The following is an 18385-nucleotide window of genomic DNA, read 5'->3' as shown; positions in this document are numbered from 1 at the left end:
AGTGTGCTAGTACACTAAAATATTGCGATTGTATTTTGTTTCTACCATACAAACGAGTATTTGTGGTCTCACTTGGAATTCAACACATTTTTTCAGTTGTCTGTAACAACGTTTTCTTGTTACAAAAAAAAAAAAAAAATCAGTAACTAGAAAATTGACTCCGTACTTGATCTTCAATTATAATTATTATCGCTATTTAAATTGACTTGTATCTACGAATTTTACTAGGATCCAGTAGACAAGAGTCGCTTTTATGTCTCCCAAACTCTAGTAGTATCAAAAAAAAATCATCTAACGCCTTTTTATTCCCGTATACGGGAGTAGGCGAGGCCATTTAGCCCTATCTAACTTTAGTAGTATTGTTTACATTATGATGTTAAATTTTCTGAGTTGTCAAACTAGCAACCCAAGCTTCCGATCAAGTCTACAACTAAAATCGAATCTAGAGGAACTTTTCTTTTACCAATCTAGTAGCAAGTAGTAGCAAGCTATAATAGGTTTTTACATTGGCCTACACTTTCTGGCTATGTATAATAGTAATAAAAAAATATCCTCTACTCTTTGACCATGAGAGAGCCATTGACACTTTTGCGGATGTCAGAAGAAGGCAAATCCATTCCAATAACTGGGTAATCAATCCGTCTTGTGGGATAAGTTTGTTCAGTATTCCAAGTAGGAAAATTAGCATTGAACATTCTAGTTTTTAAAGTGGTGGCCTATTTTGCTTTTATTGTAACATTCAAAAAGCACGCAATTTCGAGTGTTTGTGGCGAAATTGTATATCCCTTATTCTTTTCTTTCCCTCAGCATGAATTGACTCTGCTTTGCATTATGCCCATTACGGTTTTCTCAACACTGGGCAGACCGTAACGCTTTTTATTTCCAAAGCAGAAGGCATGCTCCTTTAGCCTTATTTTTTATTTTATTTTATTTTATTTTTTTTGAAATTGGGCGGATACCGATTTCTTTACTAATATTTGTTAAAACAGTTCTACTCAAACTGAAGCTTGCATTCACTAATGCATTACTATGCGATCGGTAACTATTCAGAATATCGGTTAGATACGTCGCCGTGTCAGATGTAAGACTTCAGTGATGGCTGTTTTTGTGCACATGTTTTTATCAGTTTATGTACCTATTGAGATATTGAAATAAGAGGTGTCTGCGGATTGAGCATAGTGTAGGTCGCCATGTTGTTTGGTTATGATAACATGTTGTTGTTAATGCACAGTATAGGTTGCGTTTAAATTTTTTATTGTTTTTTTTTATTTTTTTATATACAAAATAATAATTTGTATACACTAATAGGAAATGAGCACTTTCATTCAGGTTGCAGAAGATGAAGGCGAGGAGCCCATCGAATTGCCAACAGAAGATGATTCCACGCTATTGCTTTCTACGTTGTCTGCTCAGTTTCCAGGTACGTGCGGTTTGAAATACAAGAATGTAGATTCAGGGTCCATGCGTGGAGTTCGGCTTGTGAATGGCCGTTTGCATCCCCCTGATAACGGCTGGGCAGATATGGTATACTACTGTGTTTTCTCCAAAGAAAATAAAAGAAAGTCAGATGAACAGCTGGAAAACAGCACAGCTAAAACAAAAAGAATGGAAAATAAACAAAAATGCTCTGACCTGATTGTACTAGGTTTACCATGGAAAACTACAGAGCAGGAACTCAGACAATATTTTGAAACGTTTGGAGAAGTTTTAATGGCACAAGTAAAAAAAGATGCAAAGACTGGTCATTCTAAAGGATTTGGTTTTATTAGATTCGCAAATTTTGAATCACAGATAAGAGTACTTACTAAACGTCATATGATTGATGGTCGGTGGTGTGATGTTAAAATACCAAACTCCAAGGAGGGACAAATTGCTGAAATGAGTAGGAAGGTTTTTGTTGGTAGATGCACAGAGGACATAACAGCAGATGATTTAAGGGAGTTCTTTTCCAAATTTGGAGAAGTGACGGATGTTTTCATTCCAAAGCCATTTAGGGCATTTGCATTTGTTACATTTATGGATCCAGAAGTTGCACAGAGCCTCTGTGGAGAGGATTACATTATAAAAGGTACAAGTGTCCATGTCAGTAATGCTGTACCCAAAAACGGACCTGGTTCTCAGAATGCATTTCGTGGATATGGTAGAGTGGATGGTCGCACTGGAGCACCTGGCTTAGGGGCTAGTATAAGTGGGTACTCCGCTAGTGGAGCACCATTTGTAGGGGGACAGGTTGCTCATGGAGCCTTAGGTATGGGTATAAGTGATGGTGTGATGTGGAACCAAGGGTCAGCTGCTGGAGTGGGTGGGCGAGGTGCAGAAGTTCCTAACTTAGCATCCTTAAGTAGAAACTTAGGAATAGCGCACACAGTTAGCTTAGGAAATAATCAGAGTGCTGGGCAGGGTGGAGGCACAGGGCAGGCTGTAAATACTACTCCACCAACAATGGGTATGGGAGCACTAAATTTAGGTGCTGCACTGCCAGTTGTTGCTGCTGCTTTGGGGCAAGTAGGGCTTGGTCTTTTTGGTGGAAATTTTCCTCAGGGAACAGGTCATGTTGATGCAACAACAAATAATCCTAATCAGCCAGTAGCTACATCTGCACCTGCATTAGGTGGTACTGCAGCAAGTGCTGGATATTTAGGCTGGATTAATCAGGCTCAATCTGGTGGTGAAGCAGCAGCAGCTCAAGGTCCCTGGCCTCAGAGAGACGTGAAATCTGGTTTTGGTATGCCAGTGTCACAGTGAGTGAATGACTTGAAAAACTGTTTTTGTCTGCTAGAAGGATGTTAATGTTATTATCCATGTTGACTTTAGAGATGAATGACTATGACTGCTTGAATGCAAGTTGCCTGTAAATTTACTTGAATTTTCTGAGTTTTGAGTGACTGTATCTGTGGATAAAAATGTGTATTAAAGGAGCTGAATTGTTATTTCTGTTAGGATGCATTGTATAACTGCTGTATATATGAGCCTGTGAGCCAAGAGAAACATTCTTTCCTATCCCTTTCTCTCTCTCTCTCTCTTTAGTTGTGTGCTTTTTTTTTTTTTTTTAGTGTTGTAGAGATCAATAAGTGTAATAAAAAATATTTTTCCTAGTGTGTAACTAATTGTCTTAGTGTGTTTCTGTTATCATTTATCTTCTCTGTTTGCCAATATTTTCCAATGAGTCTTTAACAATTTATTTAAGGAATTTTTTTTAAAACCATCGAGACTTTGTGCTTACTTTTGAAAATTACAATTTTTGACATTTGAAATTTATATTTATAAGTAATAATATCAGAGAAATGCATTTAAGATTTCTGCAGAAATAATAAAATTTTTTTATGGTTATTTTTTCATTTATTACATTTGTTTATTTTAATGTAGCAGTTGTTATTGAAGAATAACAACTGCTACATGCTGATCAAAAAACAGCTACAAAATGGAACCATGATTTCAATTATATATAGAGATGTAGAATTACTTTTCACATTTTAGTACAATATATGTAAGGGCTGCTATTTTGAGGTTCAGGAATAGCATTGGCAACTGAAAAGTATAAATGATCAGAACACAGCTTAAACTTACTGTAGTTTTTGGAGTTTATTAGAACATGTAATAACTGAAATAACTCTTTAAATAATGATAATTCATATAAAGTATTCCATACATGTGTTGTGGCTGAAATTATTAGTGTTATGCATATGAAGATTATTTTCAATAAGCTGTGCCTTTCAGATACATTAATATTTATATAAACATAAACACCATTTAACTTATAGAAGGAAAAATGAGAATTATTAAGTTTCATTTGATCCATGAGACTTCTAATATTTTATTGTGAAATTAAGTAATTAAAATTATATTTATTTACTGAAAGTCTGAACTTTACGAATTCTTTCAGAAAACAATGTTTGTACATGTATCCACTGCTCAGTTCTCATTTCTTATTGCTATATAATTATAACATTTATGCTGTGAAGGTTTTAACTTTAAAAGTAATTTGTTAAAAATTTAATTCGATATTCATTAAGAAATTTTATCTAAACTATGCCACTGAAAAAAAAGATCACACATATATTTGCTGCCTAATTGAGATCTATTTGTAGTTGGCTATAACAAGGGGAAAAAAAAAATCTTGAGATATCACATGAGTAAGAAGGCTAAGTTTCTTGTTGTTACACAAGTTGTAAAGTATACACTCCTTGATTTTGCACATAACTTTAACAGAAAATGCCTTTTTATGTACAAAATAAACATTTTTCCAAATTCCTTTTGGGAATAATACATGCTACTGTATTTCTTTATTTTCTTTGATATTGTTCATTGACCAAAAATAAAATTTGAGTGAACCAAGCATACTATACTATATTAAAAAGCATACCATGCTATACTAAAAAAAATATATATTGCATAAAAGATTTGAATGTCAGAGAAATTTTATTCTTTTTATGTATGTAGCAATAAAATTAAGTATATTCACTCAAGCCACTACCATACTAACAAGTATGCCCATTAAACTTGATGTAAATATAATGTTACTTTGAAGATAATTTTCCCCATCTATCTGCCTTAGTGATAATTAGCATGTGTCAGTCATAGTCAGATTATTAGTTTACAGTCAAAACACTAATATGCAATCAAAAATTCACAAATCCTTAAAAGAAGGCAAATAATGGTGTATTTGATTGCAGCATATGGTTATATATATTTGCCAGTAAATGTAAAAAATTATTGCTCAGTGCCGTATATTAAAAAGATGCTTATTAGAGCTTTAAAATTTAGATGGTTTAGTTATTTTATTTTATGTAATTTTATTATTATTATTAAGAGAGACCTCCAGGGAATCAGTAGCTCATCGAGGGAGGCCATATATATCATATTACATACTATCACCAGGATCACTATATATTATCACCAGGATTCTGATAAAATTATAAAATTACCTGATGATTTGACTGATCCACTAAGAGATTGTCATTTTTCAGATCGTTGTATGTATGTATCAGAATGAATTGCATTTGACTTCAATTATTAGCAGAATAAGTGCACTGCTTGTCCACTTGATTTGATGTTTAGTGTTATATCTATAATAAAATCATTAGTAGTAGTCACAAATAAAAGAATAATACATTATGTCTGTAGTATGAAATTATGATAGATAATGAAGTATAGAAAAGCTTGAGCAAATTTAAGTGCAAGTAGGTATTATGTAAACAGTGGGTGGTGGGTATTTTTTTTTTATATAGTGTAATCAGCATGATCTTAAAATAGTAGTTTTGCTAACCAAAATTTCATAAACAGATATCCTTGTAATCATGAAATTATCTTTCCTTTCCTGGACACCATGTGGCAACCTCTTTTTAAACTATAATGTTTCTTCCAAAAGAACTGTAAGATTTTTAATGGTTATGTATATTAATTTACCAATCACCATTTATCTTCATCTTGTTTTGCTGAAAAGCAACCACTGGGTTATCACTCTCTTTAACCAAACTAATGATATGTATAATGTCAAATTTAGCCAACAGCTATCAGAATGAATGCTAAAAATCCCTTTGTTATTCTAAGTGCTTGCACTTGAAATAACACTTATGAATAATGGTTTTAAAGAATTTCTTGAATTTTTCAAACTATTGTTGGCATTTGTGATTTTATGTTGAAAATAAATGAAGTATGCCAAGAAATTATTTTCTTGGTTTAATCTTTTATCCAAGCATAAGCAAACAATGTTTGCATGTGAAGTATCTTCACGATTGGGCTACTTGTATATAGAGGCTAATGACTTCACATCAGTTGCCTTAGTATCCCATAATGCAAAGCATGCACACTTTTGAATGTGTATATTGCTATGTATTATGGGAAGGGCAACTATTCAGACCGGTTTTGACATTCATTGAGGTATGTTTTAAGTGCGGGGATACCTTCCCAAAAACTCAGAGTGATCTACAAGATCACTCTAAATCCCATTGAGTGATCTGAAAAGGATCACTACTAAACTCATTACTTCTGAGCCGAATCACTCCAGGATAGGAAACTCAGCAGTGTTTCCACCCAGTGACAGGCAAAAACTTGCCACCGAGTAGAATCTCTCTACTCCTTGGAAGTAATCAAACCCATGAAAAGCATTAATAAATTCATTAGTGGAAGCCAGACCGAGAAGAGATACCAAGATTGTGAAGTAATGCAAAAGTCATATATTTCCCATATACAAATAGTCAAAAGGTGTCACAGCTTATTAAAATAATCTGGATTAGAGATAGATGTTGAAAACTTTTTCACTTGGTTATACTATTAATTGCCAGCCTGGTTGGCGTATCCGCTCTCCAGCCAAAAGGCTGTGGGTTCGAATCCTGCCATGGGCATGGATGTTTGTGATTGTCTGTGAAAATACTAGTGGTGGTGGTTGGCAGTCGATGGTGTTAGTGTAGCTGATGAAGGTAGTTGCGATTGGTGGATTGATGGAGACGGAGAGTTGTAGAGCGGGTGTCCTCCCTCGATGAATCTTTAGACTTTCTGGAGATGTTACGTAATAATAATAATTAAAGACACCAAGAAATTATATTCTTGGTTTAATCCTTTATCCACTCTAAGCAAACATTGTTTGTGCATGAAGTATCTTCACAACTGGGCTACTTGTATACCAAGGCTAATGACCCCAACAGTTGAGTTCTCATCAGTGGGAGCCAGAACCAGAGACGGTTGAAATAATGCAGAAGTCTGTGCTTTTAGTAACTGATATTGCGCTATATTTTTGATTATCAGTGTCTCGTTCTTTCTGAGAGAGTGGAATACACGACAGTTTCAGTTAGGCTCTTTTTTTTTGTGTGCAAAGTAGAATCGATTCACTGCATTGATAATTGCCAAAACACTTGATGATGTTCACCCCTGCATTTTGTCAGAAATGGTCTGTTCTCTCTCTCTCTCTCTCTCTCTCTCTTCCCCTCCTCTGGCTTTTCCTTTTTCTAATCTTTGGTCAGCTGTACTAGTGTAGGACCAAACTACATTCGTCGCTGTCATCATCATCAGCCATTCTCAGACCACAGTATGGGAAGTCTCTTGAATATTTTTACATTTATTTCCTTACCACCGAACTCCTCATTCCATGCTGTAGCTCCAAGTTGTCTCCTAAGTTTGTCATAATCACCAGCCTTGTACTTTCACATATATCCTTTCCTCACAGAAGTCTACATATATCTAATCACAACCCAGGTGATCACTTCATGATCGCTCACCAACTGGAGGAAAGTGCAAACCCTTACTCACAATTACATCCTTTGATGAAATGATCAGATCTGAAACTCTCGATCCTCGTGTGGTTTTGCTTACATACTGCCTGAGATGGTTGTCTCTCAAGAACTCGAGAAATTCATTTTCTTTATTCTAAAATGTTCTCTTCATTCCAATCTATACCACCATTATTAAAATCACCCATATTAAAATATCATAATTAAAATCACCCATATGATTACTAATCATCCTTCCCTTGTTCAGTAACCCAAGTTACTTATGCATTTCATCATCACTATTCTCCACATTCCTTGGTCTATAGCAACATCCAACTAAATAGCTCTTCATGTCTCCACCACACACCACACTATCTCAAAACTATTGTCATTATTTCCCTCTTTCATGTTTACCTTATGTGGACATAATTTCCCTGCTATTAGGAGCACTCCGCTCCCTTGTCCTTTTTATCCTCATGAAAAACACTGCACCCATCCAATTCTATTCCCGTTAGGGAATAGAATTGGATGGGTGCAGTGTTTTTCTTCGTTCATCTTCGTTCAACCATGTTGTTCTTAATCCAACACTTTTGGGACAAATAAATTCAATCAGTGAAACAATTCCATCTCTCCTATTTCTGATACACCTGGCATTTGTAAATAAACACAGGAATTCACTTTTTCTCTGTTTTCCTCTGTTCATCTGTTCCATTTATATACTGATCAGCCCTGTACATACATATATCTACTCTCCCTATGGCATGTCTACTTGTCCACATGGGCTTCCACCATTTCTCTGCTTCTCTTGTATTCGTGTTTCTTTTCATCTACTACTACTGTTTTCATTGCCAAGCACTTCAATCTCTTCTGTACTACCCTCCTGAGTACCTTAACTATGTAACTCCCCTTACCATAATCATTCTTTTTCTTTCTACTTGCCACATATCGAAAAACTCATGAGAGTTTTCTTGGTTTTTCTTATTTTTCATTTGTATCTAGATGAAAAATAAATAAAACAGGATTTAATTTGAACAACAAAATATATATTTTTTCATTTATTCATGAATTGAGTAGTAACTAGTAACTGTTTGTAGTGTTATATTTCTATTTGAGTTGGAAAAAAAGTTTTATTATTATTATCAACATTTGACTTCCATGGAGTCAGAGACTCATCGTGGGAGGTACTCACTATTGCATACAATGCTCATCCAACCGCGTCTTAAACTGATTCAATGTGTCTACATCCACAACACACTCAGGCAATCGGGGGCAAATGCTGGTCTTGAAATTCATGCTTGCTCTTTGTTATCATTCAGGGAGTGAGAGGTGTGATTGAAATTTGATTAGCAGAATAATGAATTACTGACCATTTAAAACTATATATTTAGAAATTTATATACATTTAATCATACAAATATAACATTTATTTTACAAATGATATTCTATCTTTTTCAATTTAGCTACTTGAATAAAAATTCTACCCTATGGTTCTTCTTTATGAACTGGTCATTAACATCGTCATAAAAAGTTGGTTGTAACTTAATTTTCCCAAGCAACATACACACATGTAAAGGCTGCTTGAAGCTCACTGGCTAGAGCTACATTGACTGCGTATTATGGCCTGTGTTTAAGCAACAGAGTGAGACGACGTGAAATGGCTATGCGCGCGCATGAATTCACAATGCTTCTGTGAGGACTTGGAAGCTCCTACAATCGAGCAAGCCAAGGTAGCTTTGACTAGATGAGCAAGCACATCGGCCTTCGATACACAATGCAAAGCTCAATTATTGCTGCGCAAGCTTAAGACATCTTCTGTCTACAAAAATAAAAGCCTAAATGGAATGCTTATAAATGCATGCATTTATTAACAAATAAATATTACTTCTTTCTCAATTAATGAGCTTGCGCAGCAAGCATGGAGAATTCGCCACTACAGGCAATGCATTCCACTCACCAACCACAACCACCCTCCATGCAAAGAACCTGCTTCTCACTCCTTTGCTCACACTCTCCTTATACAGTTTCCAGCAATGACCTCTTGTTCTACTCCTATCTCCCATTCTATGAAAAATCTCTTCCATGTCTACCTGATGACAACCCCTTGCCAGCTTATATGTCTCAATCATATTCCCCCCCCTCCCTCTCTTCCTCCTGTTCACGAGGCTCTGCAACTTACATTCTTTCAGTCTGTCCTCGTATTCCACATTCCAAAGACCACTGACTACCTTTGTGAATCTTCTCTGTACCCTTTCCAACATGCCCTTGTTACCATGTAATACTGGCCACCAAATCTGTGCACAATAATCCATATGAGGCCTGATCAAGGCCTTATACAATGGAATCATAACCTCTCTATTTCTGCATGTCGGGGTTCTCCGCATCATTGCCATTATTCGATGTGATGTCTTCACAACTTGTGCAATGTGGCCTCTGAATTTCAGGTCCTTGTCCACCATCACTCATAGATCTCTCATGTCCTCTACTTCTGTTAAAGATTCCCCACCAAGTGTATACTTTGCATCCTATCATTGCTTACCAAATCTCAAAACCATACACTTGGCAACATTGAACTGACAGTTCCACTTACCTGTCCATTCATGCAATCTATTCAAGTCCTCTTGTAAGGCATTAACATCAGCCTGACTGTGCATTGCTCTCCCCAGTTTTGCATCATCTGCAAACAGCTGGATATCACTAGTTAAACCCAACCCAATATCATTAACATACAAATTGAACAACAATGGCCTCCAAAACTGATCCCTGCGGCATACCACTGGTGGCCTTTCTCTTTCGAGATACTGCACCACCATATACAACTTTCTGGTACCTATCTGACAGCCAGTCACTGATTCAACACAGAAGTCTGTTATCCAATCCCATCTGCTTCAATTTATTTAAGAGCTTATCATGTGGCAGTATCAAAAGCCTTTGCAAAATCCAAGTACACCACTGTATGAAGTATATAGTATATTGTTATAGTACATAAGTAAGTTAGTGAAACACGATCTCCCCTTAACAAGCCCATGCTGATAACCACAGAATACTGCTGTTATCAACCCATTTCTGTATCCTACTTCTCACCAATCTCTCCAGGACCTTCACCACAACTCCAGATATACATCCTGGCCTATAATTTGAAGCTGCAGCTTTATCACCACCTTTATGCAGTGGAATAATTTTATCCTCCTTCCACTCCCTTAGAACCTGTGCTGTTGCAAAACTTATTAAACAGGCATGCCAATGCTACTGCCAGTTCCCTGGAACATTCCCTTAAGATGTGTGGGGATATGTCATCAAATCCTATCGCCTTATTAACATCAAGGTTATTTATTTCCTCAAATACCTCCTGCTCACAATTAAGCTATCCTCTCCTATGTTCTCTACACTTAAGTTCCTCATGATTCCACCCTGATCAGAATGAAACACATAAATTGATCACCGAATACCTCAACAATGTCTTCTGCAGCAGTTACCATTCTACCACTTTCATCCCTTAACTTCATCTTTCCATGATCATTCTTCCTTCTACTTGCCACATATCTAAAAAAAACTCTAGGGTTTTTCTTAGCCTGATTTGCCAATTTCTGCTCATACCCTACTTTTGTTTTCCTTACTGAGTCACTCTCCTGGCTTGTTCTTTATATTCTTCATGTGACTGATTACCGTTATTCATCTTGTACTTCCTCCAAAGTATTCCAGATTTCATGCTTAAGCTCCACAGTCATCCATTTTACACCTACCTTATTCAGTTTTTTGACCTTTGCGATACATTTGTACATTGATGCTGTTATGTATTTCTTTGTAAGTTCCCATGCAGCTTTTATTTCCTTACCACTCAACTCCTTGTTCCGTGTTATAGCTCAAAGTTGTCTCCTAAGCTTGTCATAATCACCAGCCTTATAATTCCATATATATCCTTTCCTCGCAAAAGCCTGCATATGACTAGCCACAGCACAGGTGATTACTTCATGATCACTTTCACTAACTGGAGGAAAATCTGAAACCCCTCTAACAATTATATCCTCTGATGAAATGATCAGATCTAGAACTCTTGATCCTCGTGTGCCTTCCTTTACTTGTTGCCTGAGATAGTTATCACTCAAGAACTTGAGAAATTCACTTTCCTTATTCCCAAATGCTATCTCTTCATTCCAATCTATACTGCCATAATTAAAATCACCCATAATAATTACTCTTCCTTTGTTCACTAATCCAAGTTGTTTATACATTTCTTCACCACCACCTTCCACATTCCCAGGCTTATAGCAACATCCAACTAAACCTCCACGTTACACCACACTGCCTCATAATCATTGCCACTATTTCCCCCTTTCATGTCTACCTTATGTGGACTTAATTCCCCTGCTATCATCAGTATCACTCCCCCCCCTCCCTTCATGCCCTTTCTATCCTCACGAAAAATACTGTAGCCTTCCATTTCTATTCCCGTTATGATATCATCTTCATTCAACCATGTTTCACGTATTCCAATGATTTGGGACGAATAAACCCAATCAATGAAACCATTTCGTCCCCTTTATTTCTGATACTTCTGGCATTTGTAAACAAATACAACAGTTCATTTTTAGGTCTATAGCCAGTCCTATCCAAGCCTAATCACCTTTATCACTGCTTACCACATATACCTACTCAGTCTCCACTTCTCCACCCACATTGCAATATACTCCATCTTCATACACACCTTCACTGCCACTTTCAACATTCACTCTCTATGCCATGTCTCCCTGTCCACCCGAGCTCCCAGTTTCCCTGTTCCTCTTGTATTCCTGTTCCCTCTTCCTCTCTCACACTACTACTGTTTCCACTGCCAAGCACTGCTGTCTCTTCAGTACCACCCTCCTGATTTTTCTCTTCATCTCTTCCTTCATCTCTGTCACTCATCATACACTGTACTTCAACACTATACTTTCATCCAGCAACACTTTCTTCAGCACACTCACTCCAAAGCCATTTAAATGCAACCCATTACACCCGTATAATTTCATTCTTCCCTCAAACACATGCCATACATCCACAAACTCCACTCCCTTCTCATCACACAGCTTCGCTAACATACCATTCATGATTTTGGCTCTCCATCGCAACACGTCATCATCATACCTAGGTAACACACTGACAACCTTTCCTACTACACTGTTATCTTTCACTCTTCTCAATAGTCTCCTGATATTTGTTCTCACATCCTTTTTATGTCCAGTTAGATCATTCGTCCCTAGAATCACAACTAACTGTCTTGCTCGTTTCTTCCTCATCTCCAACACCTTAATTATCATACTCATCCTCCCACCGGGTAGCAGACCTTATGGACTTTGTCAGTAACTAGCCCTCTAATTATGGAGTTTCCATATACTGCTATCCTGGAATCACTTGTCGCTTCTTTTACTCTTTGTTCTTTCATTCTGATTTCTTGTATACTTTCATTAATTTCCACTAGACGCCTAACATCACTCAACATATTCTTCATTTCATTTTTCATTTCCAATATCTGTTTAATTAAATCTTGCATTCCGACAACTTCACTCTCTATCTCGCTACCTCTCGTTCGGCTGCACTTTACTTCCTTTTCCTCATTCATACTTTCTTTCACCCCTTATCACTAACTTTTGCTTGTACATCTTTGCATTCTTTCACTCCTTCAGTTTCTCCAACTTTCGTTTCACTTCCGTTTTTCACGACTTCCATAACTTTCGCTTCTACATCTTTGCATTCTTTTACTCCCTCAGTTTCTCTTTCTTTCGTTTCATTTCGGTTTTTGTAACTTTCACTTCTACATTCCTGCATTCTTCCACTCCATCAGTCTCTCTATCATTCGTTTCATTTCCATTTCTTTCATGTACACTATTTGTCTTTTCAGTGAGTTTTGCATTCTGTGTATCATGGTCCAACAGTATATCGCACTTACGCCAAATCCATACTTTCTCTCATCTTTCGCTCATTCTCTCCCTCTCCACAAAGATGTCTCTTACATTCTGCCATGCATGCATATCGCACTCAGGACATCGAATCAGTTTTTGGTTTTGAAATATGAACTTGTCCTTTTTAAGTTGCTGAAGATATTGTTACCAATGTAGCTTGTGAGTGTGCAGCATATTTTAGTGCAGTGTCTTGAGGAATCTATCTCAAAATTGTTGAGATGAATTCTTAAAACATTTTTAATTATCTAACTACTTTAAGAATATATACTGTTTTGCAAATTGCATACATCTTGTTTTTTAGAATCGTTAGTCATTAAAACTATTATTTTCATCATATTTGCCAAAAGTAAAATGTTTATCTACTTCAGATATGATTCACAGAAACAGCATTAACCATGCTACTGGCCAGAATGTATATATACGTCCAACTTATGATGGATGTGAAGTGCATATTAAAATTTTAATACCATTGATATTACATTGAAATATATGATGGATACAAAGCGTATGAAGGTGCGTATCTGATCCATAATGGCCGGTAAGGTAGTTAAGACATGAAGTTAGTATCTTCATTGAAGGGGCTTCACCCTCATAAATAATTTAAGGTTAGTTATGATAATTATTTATAAGACCTGAAATTATAACACATTTTATTGAACACCATTGAAATTGAAATTTGAACAATTATTAACTTAATTAAGTTTATGCATTAAAGGTACTTTATTAGAAATATTGAACCCTTTGTATTCTTTTTTTTTAAATAGCAGAAAATTATTCAAATGGTAGAATATACAGTATTAATTTTAAAAAATCAGAATTCTTAATAGGCAGCAGCTATAAGAGACCTTTATCAGGATCAAGACACAAAAATACATTTACAAACCAACATTAGTCATGAAGAGTGAAACAGAACACAAGAGAATGAAATTGAAGAAACAATTAGGTGATAGAAAGAGAGAGAGAGAGAGATGTACAGAAGTTGTCAGTAGATTTTAGAGTGTCTGTTTGTTCATTTGTTAGGAGCATAATGAATAAGAGAGTGTGTAAGACTTTTCTCTGTAAACATGAGGCAAACAGCTGATGCTTTATGTAGAAGGATTGAAAGGTCATCACAGTTAGTGGTGAGTTTTGTTTATTTATATTAATATCAATCCAACACATGGTTGTAAAATCCATAGTACATGTGCCCAATAGTTTGGAAAAAAGTAAAAACCTTTTAATGTGTTTCTTGAAAAGCTAGAGATAGTCTGTTGGGAAAGAAAAAAAAGTGCAAGACTGTTTTAAAGGATTAGTTGGAATGCAGAGAAGGATGAGAAGTTGGTTTCAGTGAGTTTAACTGTGAATGGGATCAATGTTGACCAGTAGCTGCATGTTTTAAAAGACTGAGAAAACTGAATGAATGACTTCAACAGAAAAGAACAGCACTCATGAGAATACTTAGAAGAGGCAGGGGAGCCCATTCATGAGAGCATGATTGGATTAAGTTCATGAGAGAGAGTGAGTGTGTCATCTATTAGATGAAATGCTTTTTCTGGATAACATCAGGCATATTTAGGGAAGTTTTGGTGCACCATTCCAAATACTAGATAGTGTGCCCAGACAGAGGGCACATTGAGTTTGCCCTCTGACTAGACTATTGTCAGTCATCACCTCCTGAAGTACAATTTTACTAATACAGTCTACAGCCTTATACCTCTGCACTCCAAAGTGCAACATTTTGTGCTGATTAACATTAAAACTGCAAAAAAGTTAAACGTCTTTAAATCTTCCTGAGGGGAGTTAACATTGCCATTGCTCCATATAACTTTCCAACTTCATCATTAGCAGACTAATGAAATCTCCCATCCGTCCATGTGAAGTTCCATTAACAAATGAGTTAAACAATGGAATCCAAGAAATAACTCTGAGCCACATTACTGGTTACCTTTCTTTCTGAGACACTGCCTCTCCCCCCCCATACAACTTGCTGTTATCATTCTGACCATCTCATCCATCTCTATCTTGTACACCAACTTATCATGTGGCAGTTTATCAAATGCCTTCACAAAGTCAAAGAATACCATTGTCTATAAGTCTCCTTTATCAAGCATATTCATCACTTTATCATAAAATGTGCTAACCATAGAGAATCTTATGTCTGCCAACCTATCATATATTCTATTCCTAAGATATATAGACTATAATTGGAAGCTACTGTTTTAGAATGCTTGTGCAGTGGCATTGTTTTGTCTTCTTTCTGCTCCTTCTTCCCTTTCTACTTCAAGACCATATCAATTAATAACCGAGTAAGGGGTATGACTAACTCGATGAGTCTAAGGACTCCTTGGAGCTGCCCGTAATAATAACTCTTTTGCACATTCACTTTATTTACCTAAAAATATATAGTAATATCTTGTCCATTTCTATAATTTTATTGAAATCTAGCTCAACATTTTGATTTACTGTGATTCTTTTACATCTAATTCCTCATGGGTTCAGCATCATTTACACCATCATTATATGCAAAATGCTCATTATATAATTCCACTGCACTCTTTTGCCAGTGTCATTTTTTTATCTGGCTTTCACTCATGAAAGGTTGTAAACCTATTATAGTACATATTACTATTGGTGGGCTAAGGATATTTTTTCTTAATTTTTATGGGTATTTTGCTTATTTTTCTTTAGAAGTATCCCTTTTTTATGATGTCATTGGCTTTTTATTCAATTTTTTATGGCATTATTGGTATTTTAAAGATATAGACACATGAAGAATATAAAATGCCCTAAAAAAATGAGTAAAAAGCCAGTGACATCATAAAAAAGGGGGTACACCTAAAGAAGAATAGGCAAAATAGTCATAAAAATTAATATTAATTTAGAGGAGTAACATGGAAAATTTTCCAGAAATAATATCTACATTTTTTTCTATTTTTATTAATTTTATAATTATTTTGTATTTTTATTCATGTTTTACATAGGAAATTCCTGTTCTATAGCTCAAACATTATTATTATGTAACAACTCTAAGGAGTCTAAGGACTCATCGTGGGAGGGCACTCTGCTTCACACACCTAACCGTCTCTCCTACCTACTACTTAATTCTTTTACACACAGCTGCCTTCTACTGCCCATCACCACTACAATGATATTTTTAGTTTGTAAATTGTGTGTGTTCTGAAGGTCAATTTGTTTGTATGTGCGATGAAAAAACTCCAGTTTTCAGGAGGGAAAAACCCTGCTTGCTCTGTATGAGATCAGCTAACTCACCAATAAATGAAAAAAAGCCTATATAAAGATTCCTCTCGTAACAACGAGAATCAAACTGGGCCTTTTCCAATTGAAGGAGCACAATATACCTTCATTCTTCCAATTGCACTATGAAGGTGCTAGAACAGAATTTTTTCCAGCCATTTTAGGTCTCCAATGAGTGTGTTGGTGGTCTCACATCTAGTGACGAAATTTATCTCCCTCCTAAAGAGAATCCCAAACATTCATGCCCACAGTGGGATTTAAACATTCAGCCTGTTGGTTGGAGAGTGGATATGCTAACCACTTGGCCAACCAGGCCAGTGGATAATTTTATTAGTAACCATCTGCCATTGTCACCTTTCACAATTCTTCCTTGTGCTTTCACTAGCAGAAGAATCCCTGTGAATTTTATTTGGACTTGACTGGCTATTCTTCTTTCACACTACACTTTATTTACCTTGCTTCTCACTTCTTATTCAACTCATCAGTGGTAATTGTCTTCTGTTTCCTCCATTACATATTTGCCTATGCCACTTGCCTGATCAAACTGTTTATCCATTTCACTCTTCCTATGTAGTTCTCATCTTCTTTCCTCCCTAGCTTATCATCTCATGGTATTGATGCTAATTAACTATGAATCTTCCAATAAAATACTTAATATATGCTTTGACATATACTATAAGGTATAATGCCATGTAAAGCTAAGAAGGGGTCCAGTACCAGAGAGAGAAAAGAAGTGAATGAACCAGAGATATGTGAGGTGTTTAGTAGGCTAGATGCTAATAAACCTGTGGATTAGATTATATATTTCTGCTTGTTATTGCTTATAATTTAATTTTTATTTCTTATCAGAGGCCTGAAGAGGCTTGAAAAAAGTGGTCTGTGTGATCAGTTCTCTGAAGCAGTTTCTGGACTATCAAATCCTTTGCCAACCTGCAGTATTAATGTATTATAGGTTTGCAGTGATTCCTGAGTGGGATTCACATTTAAAGAAAAAAAAGATTATTGTTATCAATCGCATCAAAATAATTACATCATTCACTCCAAATAGTGACACGGTGTCAATATTTTGACTTCTTTGTAATAATCTTTGCAAAGTCTAAAAATATAGCAGTGTACAAGCCTCTGCTATTATCTGGTACATGCATTACTTTATCATGGAAATGCAAGGCAGTTGCTGAAACAAAAACTATTTACACATCAATGCTGAATTATCCAAAAGGATTTTCAAAGAAAGATAGTCATAGCAAAACCCTATGCCTATTCTAATTCTGCATTCTATTCCTGACCAATACCAATCTATCCAAATCTTAATTGTAACTTCAGATATATAGAATTGTCTATATATATATATATATATATATATATATATATATATATTTTTTTTTTTTTTTTTTTTTTTATTTTTTTATTTTTTTTTTTTTTGTCTAGGTCACTTTGCTTCCATAATCATTCATCACTGTTAACCTCCCATAATTCTTTGTTATGCTTGACACCATAGCATTGGATTTCTTTTGGCCTGAGTTGGCCTATTTCTTTTCATGTTGGCTGTTTTCTTTCCTTACCATGATTGCCAATTTTTTTAACCTCCATTTTATACTCCTTATGCATCTGATCATTATTTTTTTTTTTTTACTTATTATATTTTTTAATGTAAATTCCACTCATGAAAGTTTGTAAACCTATCACACATTTAGTATACTATACTATAATAAATGTGTGATAGGTTTACAATAAGATGAAACAGGGATTTATATAGGGTGAAATAAGGATTAGATAATCCAATCTCTTCTCTAGAGACCAAATATGGAACTTTTTCAAGCCACTTCGGATCTCCAGTAACCAGAGTGGTGGTCCCACACTGGGTGATAAAAATCATCTTGTGAATTTTATTTATTTATATGGGGTCCCCCCCCTTCATCACTTTGGAGGGGGGAAATGGATTGAGCCCTCTTAATGAGGGTATATGTTTTTTACGACTATAAATCCATGTGTGTTCACATGGCCGGTTTG

General features: G+C 35.7%; 1 long non-coding RNA gene and 1 pseudogene across 3 annotated transcripts in view; both read left to right on the top strand.

Moving 5' to 3' along the window:
• The first annotated feature begins 1192 nt into the window (after nucleotides 1-1192).
• Nucleotides 1193-2930, top strand: LOC150101010 (TAR DNA-binding protein 43 pseudogene; annotated as a pseudogene).
• Nucleotides 1308-18385, top strand: part of LOC150101009 (uncharacterized) — an 81734-nt gene continuing 64656 nt past the window's right edge. For 2 of the 3 annotated variants that reach the window (XR_016549145.1, XR_016549144.1), the window contains exon 1: nucleotides 1308-1420. This is a non-coding gene — a long non-coding RNA (uncharacterized LOC150101009). The remainder of the gene's footprint in view (nucleotides 1421-18385) is intronic. The other variant, XR_016549146.1, reaches the window with a different exon arrangement.

This window comes from Typopeltis vanoorti, chromosome 12 (assembly GCF_054136105.1).
Source record: "Typopeltis vanoorti isolate ZY-2024b chromosome 12, IOZ_Tvanoo_1.0, whole genome shotgun sequence".
In the NCBI taxonomy this organism is placed as follows: domain Eukaryota; kingdom Metazoa; phylum Arthropoda; class Arachnida; order Uropygi; family Thelyphonidae; genus Typopeltis; species Typopeltis vanoorti.
Note: the sequence above shows the minus strand (reverse complement) of the source record. Positions and strands in the feature narration are given on the sequence as shown.